Source organism: Piliocolobus tephrosceles, chromosome 10, assembly GCF_002776525.5.
Source record: "Piliocolobus tephrosceles isolate RC106 chromosome 10, ASM277652v3, whole genome shotgun sequence".
NCBI lineage: Eukaryota > Metazoa > Chordata > Mammalia > Primates > Cercopithecidae > Piliocolobus > Piliocolobus tephrosceles.
The window spans coordinates 54783000-54801379 of NC_045443.1; the positions used below are offsets into that span (position 1 = coordinate 54783000).

Genomic DNA, 18380 nt, shown 5'->3' on the forward strand with positions numbered 1-18380 from the left:
TCTCTTTTTCCTTATAAATTACCCAGTCTCAGGCAGGTCTTTATCAGCAGTGTGAAAACAGACTAATACAATTTAGGTGTGTGATCCATTATGAGTTAATTTTTGTGTATGACAAGGGTCTATATTTTGCTTATGGATATGCAGTGGTCTTAGCATCATTTCTTGATTAGACCACCCTTTCCACTATTGAATTGCCTTGCCAACTTTGTCAAAAATCAATTGACCAGAGGTATAATGGTTTATGTCCAGACTCTCAAATTTGTTTCATTAATCTATATGCCTAGTTTTTCCCCAGTACTGCAGTTTTTTATTATTGAGGCTTTATACTGAGTTGTGAAATGGGATGAGGTAAATCATCTGAATTTCTTCTTTTTCAAATTTATTTTGGCTGTTATGGGATCTTTGTCTTTCCATATAGATTTTAGGGTAAGCATGACAATTTTCACAAAAGATCTTTCTGGGATTTTGGTATGGATTGCATTGCATCTACAGATCAATCTTTATAGAATTGTCTAAATTATCTAAGGAGAATTTTCATCTTAAAAATATTGAGTCCTTCAAGAGAATGAGAAGACAGATGCAGACTGGGAGAAAATATTTGCAAAAGACATAACTGATAAGGGACTAGTATCCAAAATATACAAAGAACTCTTAAAACTCAATGATAAGAAAACTACCCAGTTAAAAAATGGGCATCAGCCCTGAACAGACACCTCACCAAAGAAGATATACAGATTGGCAAATAAACGTATGAAAAGATGCCCCATGTCATATATCTTTAGGGTGCTGAAAATTAAAACAGCAATGAGATGCCACTACACACCTATTAGAATGGCCCAAATCAGATGTTGAGCAACAGGAACTCTCATTCACTGTTGATGGAAATGTCAAATAGTACAGCTACTTTGGAAGACAGTTTGGCAATTTCTTACCAAACGAAACATACTCGTACTATACAATTCAGCAATCACGCTTCAAGTGAGTTGAAAACTATGTTCACACAAAAACCTGCACTTGGGTGTTTGTAGCAGGTTTATCCTTAGTTGCCAAAATTTAGATGCAACCAAGATATCCTTCTGTAGGTGAATGGGTAAAAGAAACTGTAGTACATTCAGACAATAGAATATTATTCCATTATTTTTTATATATGTTCTAATTACATTATGATTTCTGCTTTGAACTATAGGGTTGTTAGCAATTTTTTCTTTTTCAAACATTTGCATTTATTCTAGTTATCTCTTTATTACTGATTTCTGGATTTATTACATCATTGTCAGAGAGCTTGTCCTATTTGATTTGAGTTCTTTTACATTTGTTGAGACTTGTGTGGTCCAGTATATGTCAATTTCTGTGAATGTTTATTTGCATGCTTTATTGTTGGCTACTGTGTTTTCTGTATGTCTCCTAGGTCATGAATGTTAATCATGCTATTCAAATCTTTTGTATCCTTATTGATGTATAAGTCTCCCACGATAATTATGGATTTGTATATACACCTCATTATTCTGTCACTTGCTATTTTAGGTACACTGGAACTACTTATTCATTTATTCATTAAAGGTATATTAAGAGGTGGGCAGATTGCTTGGTCCTAGGAGTTTGAGACCAGCCTGAGAGAGAGCGAGCTTTCTGAGTGCCAGACACTGTTCTACTTGCTAGGGGATAGAGCAGTGAACCAAATAGGCAAACATTCCTGCTATTGTTGAGAGAATCAGATCATAAGAAAGATAAATAATTACATACAATTTTGAAATTATCTTTCTGTAAATGGAATCTTTGAACATTATGAAATGACCTTTTTATCTTTAATAATTTTTAACGTAAACTCTAATTTGTGTGATGTTAATATTGTGATAACAGCTTGTCTTCATTCATTTTTGTGTGCTTCATTCATTTTTGGGGCATCTTTTCATATATTTATTTGCCAATCTGTATATCTTCTTTGGTGAGGTGTCTGTTCAGGGCTGCTGCCCATTTTTTAACTGGGTAGTTTTCTTATCATTGAGTTTTAAGAGTTCTTTGTATATTTTGGATACTAGTCCCTTATCAGTTATGTAAAGGAATACCTGAGGCTGGGTAATTTATAAAGAAAAAAAGGTTGATTTATCATGATTCTGATAGCTGGAAAAGTTCAAGAGTTTAAGATTGGGCATCTGCATCTGGTGAAGGTCTCAGGCTGCTTCCACTCATGGCAGAAGGGGAAGGGAAGTCGGTGTGTGTGCAGAGACCGCACAGTGGGAAATCAAGAGAGAGACAGGGAGAGAAAGAGAGAAGGTGCTAAGCTATCTTTAACAACCAACTTTTGCAGGAATGAATAGAGCAAGAACTTGCTCACTCGTCTTTCTCCCCACTCATTAATCTATTCATGAGAGATCTGCCCCCATGACCCAAACACCTCCTACTACATCCACCTCCAAACATTGCCACACTGGCAATCAAATTTCTTTCTTTTTTTTTTTTTTTGAGACGGAGTCTTGCTCTGTCGTCCAGGCTGGAGTGCAGTGGCCGGATCTCAGCTCACTGCAAGCTCTGCCTCCCGGGTTTTTATGCCATTCTCCTGCCTCAGCCTCCCGAGTAGCTGGGACTACAGGCACCTGCCACCTCGCCTGGCTAGTTTTTTGTATTTTTCAGTAGAGACGGGGTTTCACCATGTTAGCCAGGATGGTCTCGATCTCCTGACCTCGTGATCCGCCCGTCTCGGCCTCCCAAAGCGCTGGGATTACAGGCTTGAGCCACCGCGCCCGGCCAGGAATTTATCTTAAACAGTCTTCTTTACTTATGTTGACCAGGAACTGACCTTTGATTATCCGCAGGCCAGATGTTCCCTGAAAGGGGAACAATAAATGTTAATTACCTACAGGTTGTGTTGGCTCCAGGTTTTCAGCATTGTGCCTGCACTGAAAAAAAGCAAGCAGCTCCAGCTTCTCAGGGCTGCTCTCTGGCCACTAGAGCCAGGCAGTCACTTAGCTGCTCTTACACTGCATACCTTTGTCTGAGTACTCATTTCATCCATTGGCCAGGGTCTGCGGGACAGACCCAGGAGTGATCCACCTGCCTCAGCCTCTCAAAGTGCTGGTATTACAGACATAAGCCACTGCGTCTGGCCCTTTGCCTATTTTTTTTTTTTCTCCTCATCTAGGTTGGAAGCTATGTGCTCTGTTCCTTTCATTTTCTTAAAAAAAAAGTAGTATTATCAATATATAATTTATATAAGTCTGGTGTAGTGGCATGTGACTTTAAGTCCCAGCTACTCAGCAGGCTGATGCAGGATGATCCCTTGAGCCCAGGAGTTCTAGGCCAACCTGAGCAACACAGTAAGACCCTGTCTGTAAAAAACAAAAGAATATATAATTCACATATCAAAAAACTTACCCATTATATTAGGGTTCTCTAGAGAGACAGGGCTAATAGGATAGATGTATACATGAAAGGGAGTTTACTAAGGAGTATTGACTCACACAATCACAAGGTGAAGTCCAGCAGTGGGCCATCTGCAAGCTGAGGAGCATGGAAGCCAGTCCAAGTTCCAAAACCTCAAAAGTAGGGAAGCCAGCCAGGCGTGGTGGCTCAAGTCTGTAATCCTAGCACCTTGGGAGGCCGAGGCGGGCAGATCACTTGAGGTCAACAGTTCAAGACCAGCCTTGGCAACATGGTGAAACCCCATCTCTACTAAAAATACAAAAATTAGCCAGGCATCATGGTGGGTGCCTGTAATCCCAGCTACTTGGGAGGCTGAGACAGAAGAATCGCTTGAACATGAGAGGCAGAGGTTGCAGTGAGCCGAGATCACGTCACTGCACTCCAGCCTGGGTGACAGAGTGAGATTCCATGTCAAAAAAAATAAATAAATAAGTAGAGAAGCCAACAGTACAGCCTTCAGTCTGTGGCCAAAGGCCCAAAAGCCCCTGGCAAACCATTGGCATAGGTCGAAGAGTCCAATAGCTGAAGAACTTGGAGTCCAATGTTCAAGGGCAGGAAACATCCAGCATGAGAGAAAGATGGAGGCCAGAAGACTTGGTCAATCTGTTCCTTCCACGTTCCTCTCCTTTTATCCCAGCCATGTTGGTAGCTGATTAGATAGTGCCCATCCAGATTGAGGTTGGGTCTGCCTCTCCTGGTTCACCGACTCAAATATTAATCTCCTTTGGTAACACCCTCACAGACACACCCAGGAACAATACTTTGCATCCTTCAATCCAATCAAGTTGATAGTATTAACTATCACACCAATTTAAAGTGTAGATTCAATGGTTTTTAGTATATTCACAGAGTTGTGCACTACAATTAGTTCTAGAACATTTTTATCACCCCCCAAAAAACTCTGCACCTATTAGCAATCACTACCCATTTCCCAACTTTCAGTGAGCTCCCCAGCCCAAGGCAACCTCTAATCTACTTTCTGTCTATAGAATTACCTATTCTGGGCATTTCATATACACATTATCACACAATACGTGGTTTTGAAGACTAGCTTTGTTCACTTAGCCTCTTTTCTTTTCTTTTTTTTTTTTTGAGATGGAGTCCTGCTCTGTCACCCGGGCTGGAGTGCAGTGGCATGATCTCGGCTCACCACAACCTCCGCCTCTCAGGTTCAAGCAATTCTCCTGCCTCAGCCTTCCAAATAGCTGAGATTATAGGCACCAGTCACCATGCTTGGCTAATTTTCTTTCTTTTTTTTTTTTTTTTTGTATTTTTAGTAGAGCGGGGTTTCACCATGTTGGCCAGGCTGGTCTCGAACTGCTGACCCCAGGTGATCCACCCACCTCAGCCTCCCAAAGTGCTGGGATTACAGGTATGAGCCACTATGCCTGGCCATACTTAGCCTGTTTTCAAGGATCATCTATGTATTGCATGTACCAGTATAGTAATTCATTTCATTTTATTGTTAAATAATATCCCATTGTATAATGATACCACATTTTATTCATCCATTTATCAGTTTACAGACATTTGGGTTGTTTCCACTTTGGGGCTCTTATGAATAATGCTATGAACATTTATGTACAAGCTTTTGTGTAGGCATGTATTTTTATTTCTTCTGAGTATGTACCGAGGAGTGGAACTATTGGGTCATATAGCAACTGTTTAACCTTTTGAGGAACTACCAGGCTGTTTTCCAATGCAGATTCACCATTTAAAATCCCTCTAGTATTTTATAAGGGTTTCAATTTCTCCACATTCTCACAAGCACTTGTTACTATCTGTCCTTTTGACCACAGCCATCCTACTGGGGATGAAATCGTATTTTATTATGGTTTTGATCTGCATTTCCCTGCTGGCTAATGATGTCAAGCATCTTTTCATGTGCTCATTAGCAATCTATCTATCTTCTTGAGAGAATGTCTATTCAAATTATTTGCCCATTAAAAAAATTGGGACCAGGCATGGTAGCTCACTCCTGTAACCTCAACACTTCAGGAGATGAGAGGATATCTTGAGGCCATGAGTTCAAGACCAGCCTACAGACTAGGCAACATAGCAAGACCTCATCTCTACTAAAAATTTAAAAATTAGCTGAGCATGGTAGTGTGCACCTGTGATCCCAGCTACTCAGGAGGCTTAGGCAGAAGGATCACTGAGCCCAGGAGGTTGAGACTGTAGTGATTGCACCACTGCATTCCAGCCTGGTCGATAAGAAAAGAAAACAAACAAACAAAAACAAAAAATTAGGTATTTTATTATTGAGTTGTAAGAGTTCTTTATATATTCTGGATAGAAGTTCTTTATCAGACATAATGATTTACAAATATTTTCTCCCATTCTGTGGGTTGTCTTTTCACATTTTTAGTAGTATTCCTTGCAGCACAAAAGCTTTTAACTATAATGAAATCCAATTTATTTTTTCTTTTGTTACTTGTGTTTTTTATGTAATATTTAAGAGTTTTATAGTTTTGCCTCTTACATTTAGGTCTCTGATCCACTTCGAGTTAGTTTTTGTATATATTATGAAGTGGGGATCCAACCTCATTCTTTTGCTTGTGGATAGCCAGTTGTCCCAGCATAATTTGCTGAAAAGGTGATTCTTTTCCCATTGAACTGTCTTGGGAACTCTGTCAAAAAACAATTCTTGGTAAAAGTGAGGATTTAATTTATAGACTCTTAATTATATTTTATTGGTGTATAATGTCTAGCCTTATGTTAATACCACACTGTCTTGAGTGCTGTAGCTTTGTAGTAAGTTTGGAACTCAAGGAGTGTGAGTTGTCTAACATTGCTCTTCTTTCTCAAAATTGTCTTGGCTATTTTGGGTCCCTTGAATTTTCATATGAATTTTGTAATCAGTTTGCTAATTTCTGGGAAGAAACCAGGTGAAATTTTGATGGGGATTGCATTAAATCTGATGATCTATTTGAGGAGTATTGCCATGTAAATAATATTTAGTCTTCCAATCCATAAACACGAATGTCTTTCCATTTATTTAAGTCTTTTAAAATTTATTTCAGTAATGTTTTGTAGTTTTTAGAGTACATGTTTTTTATTTTATTTATTTATTTTTTTTGAGATGGAGTCTTGCTCTGTCACCCTGGCTGGAGTACAATCCGCCTCCCAGGTTCAAGTGATTCTCCTACCTCAGCCTCCCAAGTAGCTGGGATTACAGGCACCTGACATCATGCCTGGCTAATTTTTCTACTTTTGTGAAGACAGGGTTTCACCGTGTTGGCCAGGCTGGTCTCAAACTCCTGACCTCAGACGATCCGCCCCCCTGGGCTTCCCAAAGTGCTGGGATTACACCCGTGAGCCACCGCACCCGGCTCTAGAGTACATGTTTTGTACATCTTGCTACGTATATTTCTAATTATTTTATTCTTTTTGATGCTATTGCAAATGAAATTATGTTCTTTTGTTCTTAGATTGTTCATTGCGAGTGTATAGAAATACAATTGATTCTTGTATTCTGCAACCTTGTTGAACTCTTGTATTAGTGCTAATAGATTTTTTAGTGAATTCCTTAGGATATTTTACATATAAGGTCATCTGCAAATAGAGATGGTTTTGTTTTTCTCTCCAATCTGTATGCCTTTTACATTCATTCATTCATCTACATACAACATTCATCTTCGTGCCTAATTACACTGGTTAGAATGTCCAGTACAATGTTGTATAGAAACGGTAAGAGTAGGTATTCTTGTCTTAGTCCTAATATTAGAGAGAGTAATCATTCATTTTTTACCAAAAAGTATGATATTAGTTGTGGGTTTTTTGTAGATGCTTGATGACTTTTATCAGGTTAAGTCCTTTTATCTTCCTGGTTTATTAAATGTTTTTATCATGAAGAGATGTTGAATTTTGTCAAATGTCTTTTCTGTGTCTGTTAAGATGACCATGTGGTTTTTGTCCTTTATGGATAGGATGTACTACATTAATTTTATTTCTTATATTAACTCAATCTTGCCTTCCTGGGATAAATCCCACTTGGTCATGGTATACAATCCTTTTTATTTGTTGTTGAATTCATGGTAATTTGTGGAGAATTTCTGGGTCTATATTCATAAGAAATAGTCTAGTTTTCTTGTATTGTGTTTGTCTGATTTGATATCTGAGTAGTACTACATCACTGAATGGGCTTGGAAGAGCTTCATTTTCTTCTGTTTTTGGAAAAACTTGTGATAGGCCGGGTGCGGTGGCTCAAGCCTGTAATCCCAGCACTTTGGGAGGCCGAGACAGGCGGATCACGAGGTCAGGAGATCGAGACCATCCTGGCTAACACGGTGAAACCCCGTCTCTACTAAAAAATACAAAAAACTAGCCGGGCGAGGTGGCGGGCGCCTGTAGTCCCAGCTACTCGGGAGGCTGAGGCAGGAGAATGGCGTAAAAACCCGGGAGGCGGAGCTTGCAGTGAGCTGAGATCCGGCCACTGCACTCCAGCTTGGGCGACAGAGCCAGACTCCGTCTCAAAAACAAAAACAAAAACAAACAAAAAAAAACTTGTGAAGAAATAGTATTAATTGATATTTTTTCATCGGAAATTTCTGATTTATAATTCAATCTCTTCTAGGCGGCTGCTGAAGATGGTGGAGAGGCAGTTTCTGCTGCTTGCTGGCCAAGGTCACTCCTGGGCCACCTGGCAGCCATCGTGGCTAAGCAGGTACTGCTGGGCCAGAAGGTGGTGGTCGTGCACTGCGAGGGCATCAACACTTCTGGAAATTTCTACAGAAACAAGTTGAAGTATCTGGCTTTCCTCCACAAGCGGATGAACATCAGCCCTTGCCGAAGCCCCACGTCTTCTGGCAGAGCTTGCCAGGTGGGCTGCCCCACAACAGCAGCCAGCCAGGCCGCCTAGGACCAGCCGCTAGGTGCTCGGTGGCGTCCCACCGCCCTGTGACAGGAAAAAGTAGATGGTGCTTTCTGTTGCCCTCGAGGTTGTGCGTCTGAAGCCTATGAGAAAGTTCGTCTACCTGGGGTGCCTGGCTCACGAGACTGGCTGAAAGTACCGGACCATGACAGCCAGTCTGGAGGAGAAGGGGAAGGAGAAAACCAAGATCCACAACCAGAAGAAACAACTCCTGAAGCTACGGAGACAGGCCGAAAAGAATGTGGAGAAGAAAACTGACAAATACAGAGAGGTCCTCAAGGCCCATGGACTCCTGGCCTGAGTCCAGTAAAGACTGTTTATGCTTTAAACAGTCTCATGCTTGGCCTGTCCTGCCCTTCCTCCATCGGGGACCTGGAATGTGGGGACCCAGGGGCAGCAGTCCAGGTGCCACAGGCAGCCCGGGATTTTAGGAAGCTTGGGAGCAAGGAAAGGGTCTTAGTCATTGCCTTTCAATAAGGTTACTTAAAGCACTCAAAGAATTGTGCAGGCATAATTCATCTGTGACCAACAGAGCAACCAGTTACTTCAGTTCCAATGTCAGCAAAAGGGAGCTGGAACACTAATTGGAGGGGCCCTATCTTGTGAGCATGCATCTGTTTAATTCCCAACTGGTCATATACTATACCATGCAGCTGTTAGAATGTGAACAAGCGCTTGGGGACAGCAGCATGAGCTTGCTGTTGTACAAAGGGTATCTATAAAAGCACAGACTGGGAAGATGTATGATCAAGGGGTTACAGGCATTGCCCATGCTTCTTGCCTGTATTTTGTGACCAGAATCAAATAAATTACTTTTATTCTTTTTTTTTCTTGAGACGGAGTCTCACTCTGTCGCCCAGGCTGGAGTGCAGTGGCGCATCTTGGCTCACTGCAAGATCCGCCTCCTGGGTTCATGCCATTCTCCTGCCTCAGCCTCCCAAGTAGCTGGGACTAGAGGTGCCTGCCACCATGCCCAGCTATTTTTATTTTTAGTAGAGACAGGGTTTCACCATGTTAGCCAGGATGCTCTCAATCTCCTGACCTCGTGATCTGCCTGCCTTGGCCTCCCAAAGTGCTGGGATTACAGGCGTGAGCCACCGTGCCCAGCCAATATTCTTTTTGATGACTGATACAAGTATTTCCTGAAATATTTGTGGCATCATAACTGGTATTTATTTCTCATTTCATTTTTCCCTTGATCAATTTGAAGTTACATAATTCTATTTCCACACTTTTACTGATTACCTACAACACAAACCTTTCATTTATCAAAATATCAAGTTAATCAGTATTATTTGTATCAATAAGAGTTCATTCAGGAAAACAAAAGTAACACTAGAATGTAATGCAGGGAGTTGATTAAATAAGTGTCAGAGGAATTAAAAAGCAAAGGGAAACATTGAGGTAACATAGACATAAAATCTGCAAGGAGTAGCTACCACCTTTAGATCTGGGGAAACAAAGGGAAGAGGTTGGGGTTATCTAGACCAAAAGTTGAGAGAAAGGCCCTAACAGAGCTGAGGCTCAGACCTCTGAGGATGGGGTGTTTCCTGATTGGTGCTGGATGTTTAAGGGGGCACAATGAGTCTGGTTCTGGGAGAGCTGAAAGAAGCTTGAGGCTGGACTGATGCAGGCCAACACTGACAGGCATAGCAAGCAAAGAGGAAAATGAAAGTCACTTTTCTTTCAGTTTTCCAGTCTCCCTTAGCACTCCTATTGATAGAAACTAAGAGGGAGCCAGTTGACAAGAAAGAAATGTGAATAAAACTGTCTTTGTTCACAGATGACATGACTGTCTATGTAGAAATTCCAAAGAATTAATGAAAAATTTCTGAAACTAATAATGATTATAGCAAGTTTGTAGGATACAGATTAATATAAAAAAGTAAATTGCTTTTCTTTATACGAGCAATGAGCAAGTGGAATTTGAAATTAAAAATACAATACTCCCCAAAAATAAACTACTTAGGTTTAAATGTAACAAAATATGTACATGATCTATGTGAGGAAAAGTGTAAAACTCTGATGGAAGAAATCAAATAAGAACTAAATAAAAGGAGAGATAGTCCATGTTCATGGAAAGGAAGACTTGATATTGTCAAGATGTCAATTCTCCCCAACTTGACTGATACATTCAATGCAATCTCAATAAAAAATCCTAGCAAATTGTTTTGTGAATGTCAACAAACTGATTCTAAAGTTTCTATGGAGAGGCAAAAGATCTGAAATAGCCAACACAATGACATAGGAGACCAAAGTTGGAGGACTGATAGTACCTAACTTCAAGACTTAGTATAAAGCTACAATAATCAAGACAGTGAAGTATTGGCAAAGTAATAGACAAATGGACCAATGAAACACAGAAATAGACCCACATAAATGCAGTCAACTGATATTTGACAAAGAAGAGGAGAAAAGCCAATACAATGGAGAAAAGATAACCTTGTCAATTAATTCAATGAATGGTACTCAAACAACTGGGCATCCACATGCCAAAAAAAAAAAGAATCTTGACACAAACTTTATACCCTCAACAAAAATTAACTCAAAATGGATCACAGACCTAAATGTAAAATGCAAACTATAAAAGTCTTAGCATATAACATAGGAGAAAATCTAGATGAACTTGGGTATGGCCATAACTTTTTAGATGCAATACCAAAAGCATGATCCATGAAAGAATTGATAAGCTGGATTTCATTAAAACTAAAAACTTGCTCTGTGAAAGATACTATAAAAAGAAATGAGAGGACAAGACGCAGAGTAGGAGAAAATATTCTCCACTTTGAGATGACAAGGTGGGAAGATCACTTGAACACAGGTGTTCAAGACCAGCCTGGGCAACATAGCGAGACTCTGTCTCTAGACAAAATTTGGTTGGGTGTGGTGGCTGACGCCTGTAATCCCAGCACTTTGGGAGGCTGAGGCAGGCAGATCACAAGGTCAGGAGTGTAAGACCAGCCTGGCCAATATGGTGAAACCCCATCTCTACTAAAAATACAAAAAATTACCTGGGCGTAGTGGCACGCACCTGTAGTCCCAGCTACTTGGGAGACTGAGGCAGGAGAATCGCTTGAACCTGGGAGGCAAAGGTTGCAGTGAGTCGAGACTGCGCCACTGCACTCCACCCTGGTGACAGAGCGAGACTCCATCTGAAAAGAAACAAACAAAATGAAAAGTTAGCCAGATGTGGTGGCATGCACCTGTAGTCCCAGCTATTCAGGAGGCTGAGGTGGGAGAGCTCAAGGCTACAGTGAGCCATGATTATGTCACTGCACTCCAGCCTAGGTGACAGAGCAAGAATATATATATATATATTTACAAAAGGTGTTTTTGATAAAGGACTAGTTTCCAAAATATCAAAGAACTCTTAAAATTCAACATTAAATGTATTTAGTCAGGTTCTCCAGAGAAACAGAATCAATAGGAGAGATAGATAAGTAAATAGAAGGTAGGTAGAAAGGTAGATAGATAGATAGAGAGAGAGATATTTATTATGAGATATTGGCTTACACAATGATTAAGTCCCACAATCTGTCATCTGCAAGCTGGAGGCCAGGAAAGCCAGTGCTGTAGCTCTGGTCCAAACCTAACACCTGTGAATCAGGGGGCTAATGGTGTTAAGTCTCAGTCTGAATCCAAAGGCCTAAGAACTAAGGCCAGGTGCAGTGGCTCACGCCTATAATTTGGGAGCCAAGGCAGGCGTATCACTTGAGGTCAGGAGTTTGAGACCAGCCTGGCCAACATGGTGAAACCCCATCTCTACTAAAAATACAAAAATTAGCCGGGTGTGGTGGCATGTGCCTATAATCCCAGCTACTTGGGAGGCTGAGGCAGGAGGATTGATTGAACTTGGGAGGTTCAGTTTGCAGTGAGCCATGATTATGCCACTGCATTCCAGCCTATATGACAGAGTGAGACTCTGTCTCCAAAAAAAAAAAAAAAAAAGGCAAATAAACATATGTAACATATGTAAAGATGTTCCATATCATATGTCTTTAGGAAACTGCAAATTAAAACAAAAATGAGATACCACTACACACTTATTAGAATGGCCAAAATCTAGAACACTGAAAACACGAAATGCAGTCAAGGATGTGGACCAACAGGAGCTCTCGTTCTTTGTTGATGGGAATGCCAAATGGTACAGCTACTTTGGAAGGTAGTTTGGCAATTTCTTACAATACTAAATATACTCTTACAATATTATTCAGCATTCGTGCTTTTTGGTATAAGCTTAAATTAGTTGAAAACTTATGTTCACACAAACTTACACATGGGTGTTTATAGCAGCTTTATCCTTAATTGTCAAAACTTGTAAGCAACCAAGATGTCTTTCTGTAGGTGAATGGAAAATTAAAGCATGGTACATCCAGACATGAAATATTATTCAGTGCTATAAAGAAATGAGCTATTAAGCCATAAGAAGACATGGAGGAACATGCATTAAGTGCATATTATTAAGTAAAAGAAACCAGCTGAAAAGGCTAAATACTGTGATTCCAACTATGTGACATTCTGAAAAAGGCAAAACTATGGAGATAGTGAAAAGATCAGTGGTTGCCAGGGACTGGGGTAGGGGAAGGTATAAATGGGTGGACCACAGAGGATTTTTAGGGCAGTAAGACCATTCTGTATGATACTTATATGATGGATACAGGTCATTATACATTTATCCAAACCCAGAGAATGTACAACACAGAGTTGTGTTCACCACAGTGAACCCATGTGTAAACTGTGGACCTTGGGTGATAATGATGTATCAATATAGGCTGATCAGCTGTAACAAGAGTGCCTCTCTGCGGCAGGATGTTGACAGTGGGGGAGGCTGTGCATGTGTGGGGACAAAGGGTATATGAAAACGCTCATATTTTCTGATCAGTTTCACTGTGAACCTAAATCTGTTGTTTGAAAAAATAAGTCAATTTAAGAAAAAAACAAAATGTAATTTGCAGAATACCACCCCCAGCATCATGGTGTACAGAAGGGTGGATTTGAAGTTGAAGGACATAGTTTGATAATCAGCATACTATCCTTGCAGACAATATAAGAGAAGCCTAAAACAATTTAACTTTGTTGGTTCACCTCCCAATGTCTATGTTATTCTTTTAATGTGTTTTAATTCTATATTGTGACTTAAATTCCAGAAGACATTAAGTTGTTGTTTTATTCTTTATTCTTTTTTTTTTTTTTTTTTTTTGTAGAGCCAGGGTCTCCCTATGTAGTCCAGGCTGGTCTCGAACTCCTGGCCTCAAATGATCCTCTCCTCTTGGCCTCCCAACATTCTGGGATTATGGCATGAGCCACCACACCTGGCTATCCTCATTATGGAAATGTACTTACACTAGTCATAAAATTTCTAGTGGAAGTTGTTTTCTTTCATCACATTAAAGATATCAACTATTGTCTTCTGTCTTTCATTGTTGCCATAAGAAGTCAGTTTTCAGTCTAAACTGCTGCTCCTCTGAAGGGAAGCTATTTCTCTAGCTGCTTTTAATTTAGTTTTTTACTCTGGTAAAAGTTGCATGCAGTGAAGTGCACAGACCTTACCTGTGTAAGGACAGTGAATTTTGACAAATGCGTACACCCATATGTCCCACAGTCTGGTTGTTTTTAAGATCTGCTGTTTTCCTTTAATGTTATTTGGTTTCACCATACTATGTTTATGTGTGGACTTCTTTTTATCTACCCTGCCTGAAACTTGTTGGGCCTCTTGAATCTGTGTTGATTTGTATCTTTCATTAGTTCTAAAAAATGCCCAATCATTAGGCTTGCTACCATGCTCTCTTCTCATTCCAGAACTCCAATTAGTTAGTTTTTTTTTTTTTTTTAAGATGGAGTTTCCCTCTGTTGCCAGGCTGGAGTGCAGTGGTGTGATCTCGGCTCACTGCAAACTCCATCTCCCAGGTTCAAGTGATTCTCCTGCCTCAGGCCCCTGAGTAGCTGAGACTAGGCATACACCACCATACCCAGCTAATTTTTGTATTTTTAGTAGAGACAGGATTTCATTATGTTGGCCAGGATGATATCGATCTCTTGACCTCGTGATCCGCCTGCCTTGGCCTCCCAAAGTGCTGGGATTACAGGCATGAGCCACGGTGCCCAGCCGAGTTAGATTTTTACTCTGTTCTTCATATATCTTTCTCTTTCAAACTCTCCTCTTTGTTGTTCTGCATTTTATTCTGGATAATTTATTCTAATCTATCTTCCAGTTCATTAATCCTATCTTCAGCTAAATCTAAACTGGTCTTTCGGTTACTTAAATTTTAAATGGAAAATTTCAAACACAATCAAAAATACAATGAATCCCTCTGTACCTATCATCTTGCTGCAACAATTATAAAATAAGTTTAATTTTGTTTCATCTATATCCCACCAATTTCCCCTGGACTCCCACAGGATTATTTTAATGCAAATCCCAGACATTATGCCATTCCATTAATAAATACATGCGTATGTAACTCTAAGAGTTAAGGACCATTTTAAAAACCATACCAAAATACCACGACTACGTCTAACAAAATTAACAAATTCTTTTTTTTTTTTTTTGAGGCAGAGGTGGAGTGCAGAGGCAAGATCTCGGCTCACTGCAAACTCCGCCTACCCAGTACAAAAGATTCTCATGCCTCAGCCTCCCAAGTAGCTGGGATTACAGGCGGCTGCCACCACGCCTACTAATTTTATGGCATTTTTATGTTTTGTATTTTTATTTTTACTTTTTTTTTTTTGAGACAGAGTTTCGCTCTTGTTGCCCAGGCTGGAGTGCAATGGCATGATCTCAGCTCACTGCCACCTCCACCTCCCAGGTTCAAGCAATTCTCCTGCCTCAGCTGGTCTCAAACTTCTGACCTCAAGTGATCCACCCGCCTTGGCCTCCCAAAGTGCTGGAATTACAGGTGTGAGCCAGCATGCCTGGTCAATTTTTTTGTGTTTTTAGTAGAGATGGGGTTTTGCCATGTTGGCCAAACTGATCTTGAACTCCTGACCTCAAGTAATCTGCCCTCCTTGGCCTCCCAAAATGCTGGGATTACAGGCCTGAGTCACTGCACTCAGCCAACAGTTTCTTTTCTTTCTTTTTTTTTTTTTTTTTGAGACGGAGTCTCGCTCTGTTGCCCAGGCTGGAGTGCAGTGGCCGGATCTCAGCTCACTGCAAGCTCCACCTCCTGGGTTTACGCCATTCTCCTGCCTCAGCCTCCCGAGTAGCTGGGACTACAGGCGCCCGCCACCTCGCCTGGCTAGTTTTTTGTACTTTTTAGTAGAGACGGGGTTTCACCGTGTTAGCCAGGATGGTCTCCATCTCCTGACCTCGTGATCCGCCTGTCTCGGCCTCCCAAAGTGCTGGGATTACAGGCTTGAGCCACCCCGCCCGGCCCAGTTTCTTAATATCACATAATATCCAGAGTCCATAATTGACTAATAAAAGTTTTTTTATAGATAGTTTGATTCAGGATCCAAATAAGATCTATGCATTATATTTGGCTGCTATGTCTCCTAGATCTCTTTTATTCTCTAACAGTTCTCCTTTCCCACCTTTTCCCCCTTGCAGTGTACTTTGTTGAAGAAACTGGAGCTTTTATTCTGTTTGTTCCTGATTACATTCCTACGATGTCATTTAACATATTCTCAGATTTCTCATACTTCCTGTAAACTGTTGGTTATATTTAGAATCTTCTTTGGGCTGGGCATGGTGGCTCATGCCTGTAATCCCAACACTTTGGGAGGCCAAGGCGGGCGGACCACCTAAGGTCGGGAGTTCAAGATCAGACTGGCCAACATGGTGAAACCCCATCTCTACTAAAAATACAAAACTTAGCCAAGCATGGTGGCACGCACCTGTAATCCCAGCTACTCAGGAGGCTGAGGCAGGAGAATCGCTCGAACCCGGGAGGCAGATGTTGCAGTGAACCAAGATTGTGCCACTGCACTCTAGCATGGGCGACAGAGCCACACTGTCTTAAAACGAAAAACAAAACAAAACAAAAAAATTCTTCTTTGGAGAGCAAGAATCCTTCATAGATAATGCTCTGTGTTTCCTGTTGTATCACATCAAGAAGCCCTGGTTGTTCCTCCTTTCGTGATGTTAGATTTTGTCAGTGTATTCACTTGGTGTCTGTTTGATTCACCCACAAGCCACATAACTAATGTTTTTGGAGGTCATTGGTGACAGCTGACTAGATTATTTATTTCGTTAGGACTGTAAAAAGATGGCAGCATATCATTCCTTCTACACTCATTAGCTGAAATTCTTCTATAAAGAAGAATTCTTAAGTTATTTAATTACTTTATCCATTCATTTTAAAATTTAATTTTTATTTTTAGATTTATTTATTTATCTATTTATTTATTTGAGATGGAGTCTCACTCTTGTTGCTCAGGCTGGAGTGCAATGGCATGATCTCGGCTAACTGCAACCTCCCCCCGCCGGGTTCAAGCGATTCACCTTCCTCAGCCTCCAGAGTAGCCGGGACTACAGGCACATGCTATCATGCCCAGCTAATTTTTGTATTTTTAGTAGAGAAGGGGTTTCGCCATGTTGGCCAGGCTAGTCTCAAACTTCTAACCTCAAGTGATCCTCCTGCCTCAGCCTCCCAAAGTGCTGGTATTACAGGCGTGAACCACCTTGCTCGCCTATTTTTATTTTTTATTTCAATAGTTTTTGGAGTACAGGTGGTCTTGGGTTACATGGATAAGTTCTTTAGTGGTAATTTCTGAAATTTTGGTGTACCCGTCACCCAAGCAGTGTACACTGTACCCAACATATAGTCTTTTATCCCTCATCCCCCTCTCCCATTCCACCTCCAAGTCCCCAAAGTCCATTATACCATTTTTATGCCTTTGCATCCTCACAGCTTAGCTCCCACTTATAAGTGAGAACATACGGTATTTGGTTTTCCATTCCTGAGTTACTTCACTTAGAATAATGGCCTCTAGCTCCATTCAAATTGCTGTAAAAGACATTATTTTATTCTTTTTTTTATGGCTGAATAGTATTCTGTGTGTATATATATACCACATTTTCTTTATCCCCTAACTGGTTGATGAGTACTTAGGTTGGTTTCATATTTTTGCAACTGCAAATTGTACTGCTATAAGCTTATAAAGACTTCTTTTTCCTTTGGGTAGATACCCAGTAATGGGATTGTTGGATTGGATGGTAGTTCTACTTTTAGTTTTTAAAGGATCTCCATACTGTTTTCCATAGTGGTTGTACTAGTTTACATTCCCACCAGCAGTGTAAAAGTGTTCCCTTTTTACCACATCCACACCAACCTCTATTATTTTTTAACTTTTTTATTATGGCCATTCTTGCAGAAGTAAGGTGGTATATCATTGTGGTTTTTGCATTTTCCTGATAATTAGTGATGTTGAGCATTTTTTCAGATGTTTGTTGGTTGTTTGTATATTCTTGTCCTTTGCCAACTTTTTGATGGGATTATTTGCTTTCATTCTTGCTGGTTTGTCTGAGTTCCTAGTAGATTCTAGATATTAGTCCTTTGGGGGATGCATAGTTTGTGAATATTTTCTCCCACTCTATGGATTGCCTGTTTATTTATATTGCTGTGCAGAAGCTTTTTAGTTTAATTAGGTCTCTTTGTTGTTGCATTTATTTTTGGGGTCTTAGTCATGAATTCTTTGCCTAAGCCAATGTCTACAAGAGTTTTTCCGATGCTATCTTCTAGAATTTTTATAGTTTCAAGTCTTAGATTTAAGTCTTTGATCCATCTTGAGTTGATTTTTGTATAAGGTGAGATATGAGGATTCTGTTTCAATCTTCTACATGTGGCATGCCAGTTTTCTCAGCACCATTTATTGAATAGGGTGTCCTTTCCCTGATTTATGTTTTTGTTTGCTTTGTCAAAGATCAGTTGGCTGCAAGTATTTGGCTTTATTTCTGGATTCTCTATTCTGTTCCATTGGTCTACATGCCTATTTTTATACCACTACCATGCTGTTTTGGTAATTATAGCCTTGTAGTATAGTTTGAAGTCAGGTAATGTGATGCTACTAGATTTGTTCTTTTTGCTTAGTCTTGCTTTGGCTATGTGGGCTCTTTTTTGGTTCCACATGAATTTTAGGGTTGTTTTTT

General features: G+C 40.3%; 1 pseudogene; it reads left to right on the forward strand.

Annotated features, from left to right (window-relative positions):
* Window positions 1-8009: 8009 nt before the first annotated feature.
* LOC111541740 lies at window positions 8010-8594 on the forward strand (annotated as a pseudogene).
* The last annotated feature ends 9786 nt before the right edge of the window (window positions 8595-18380 follow it).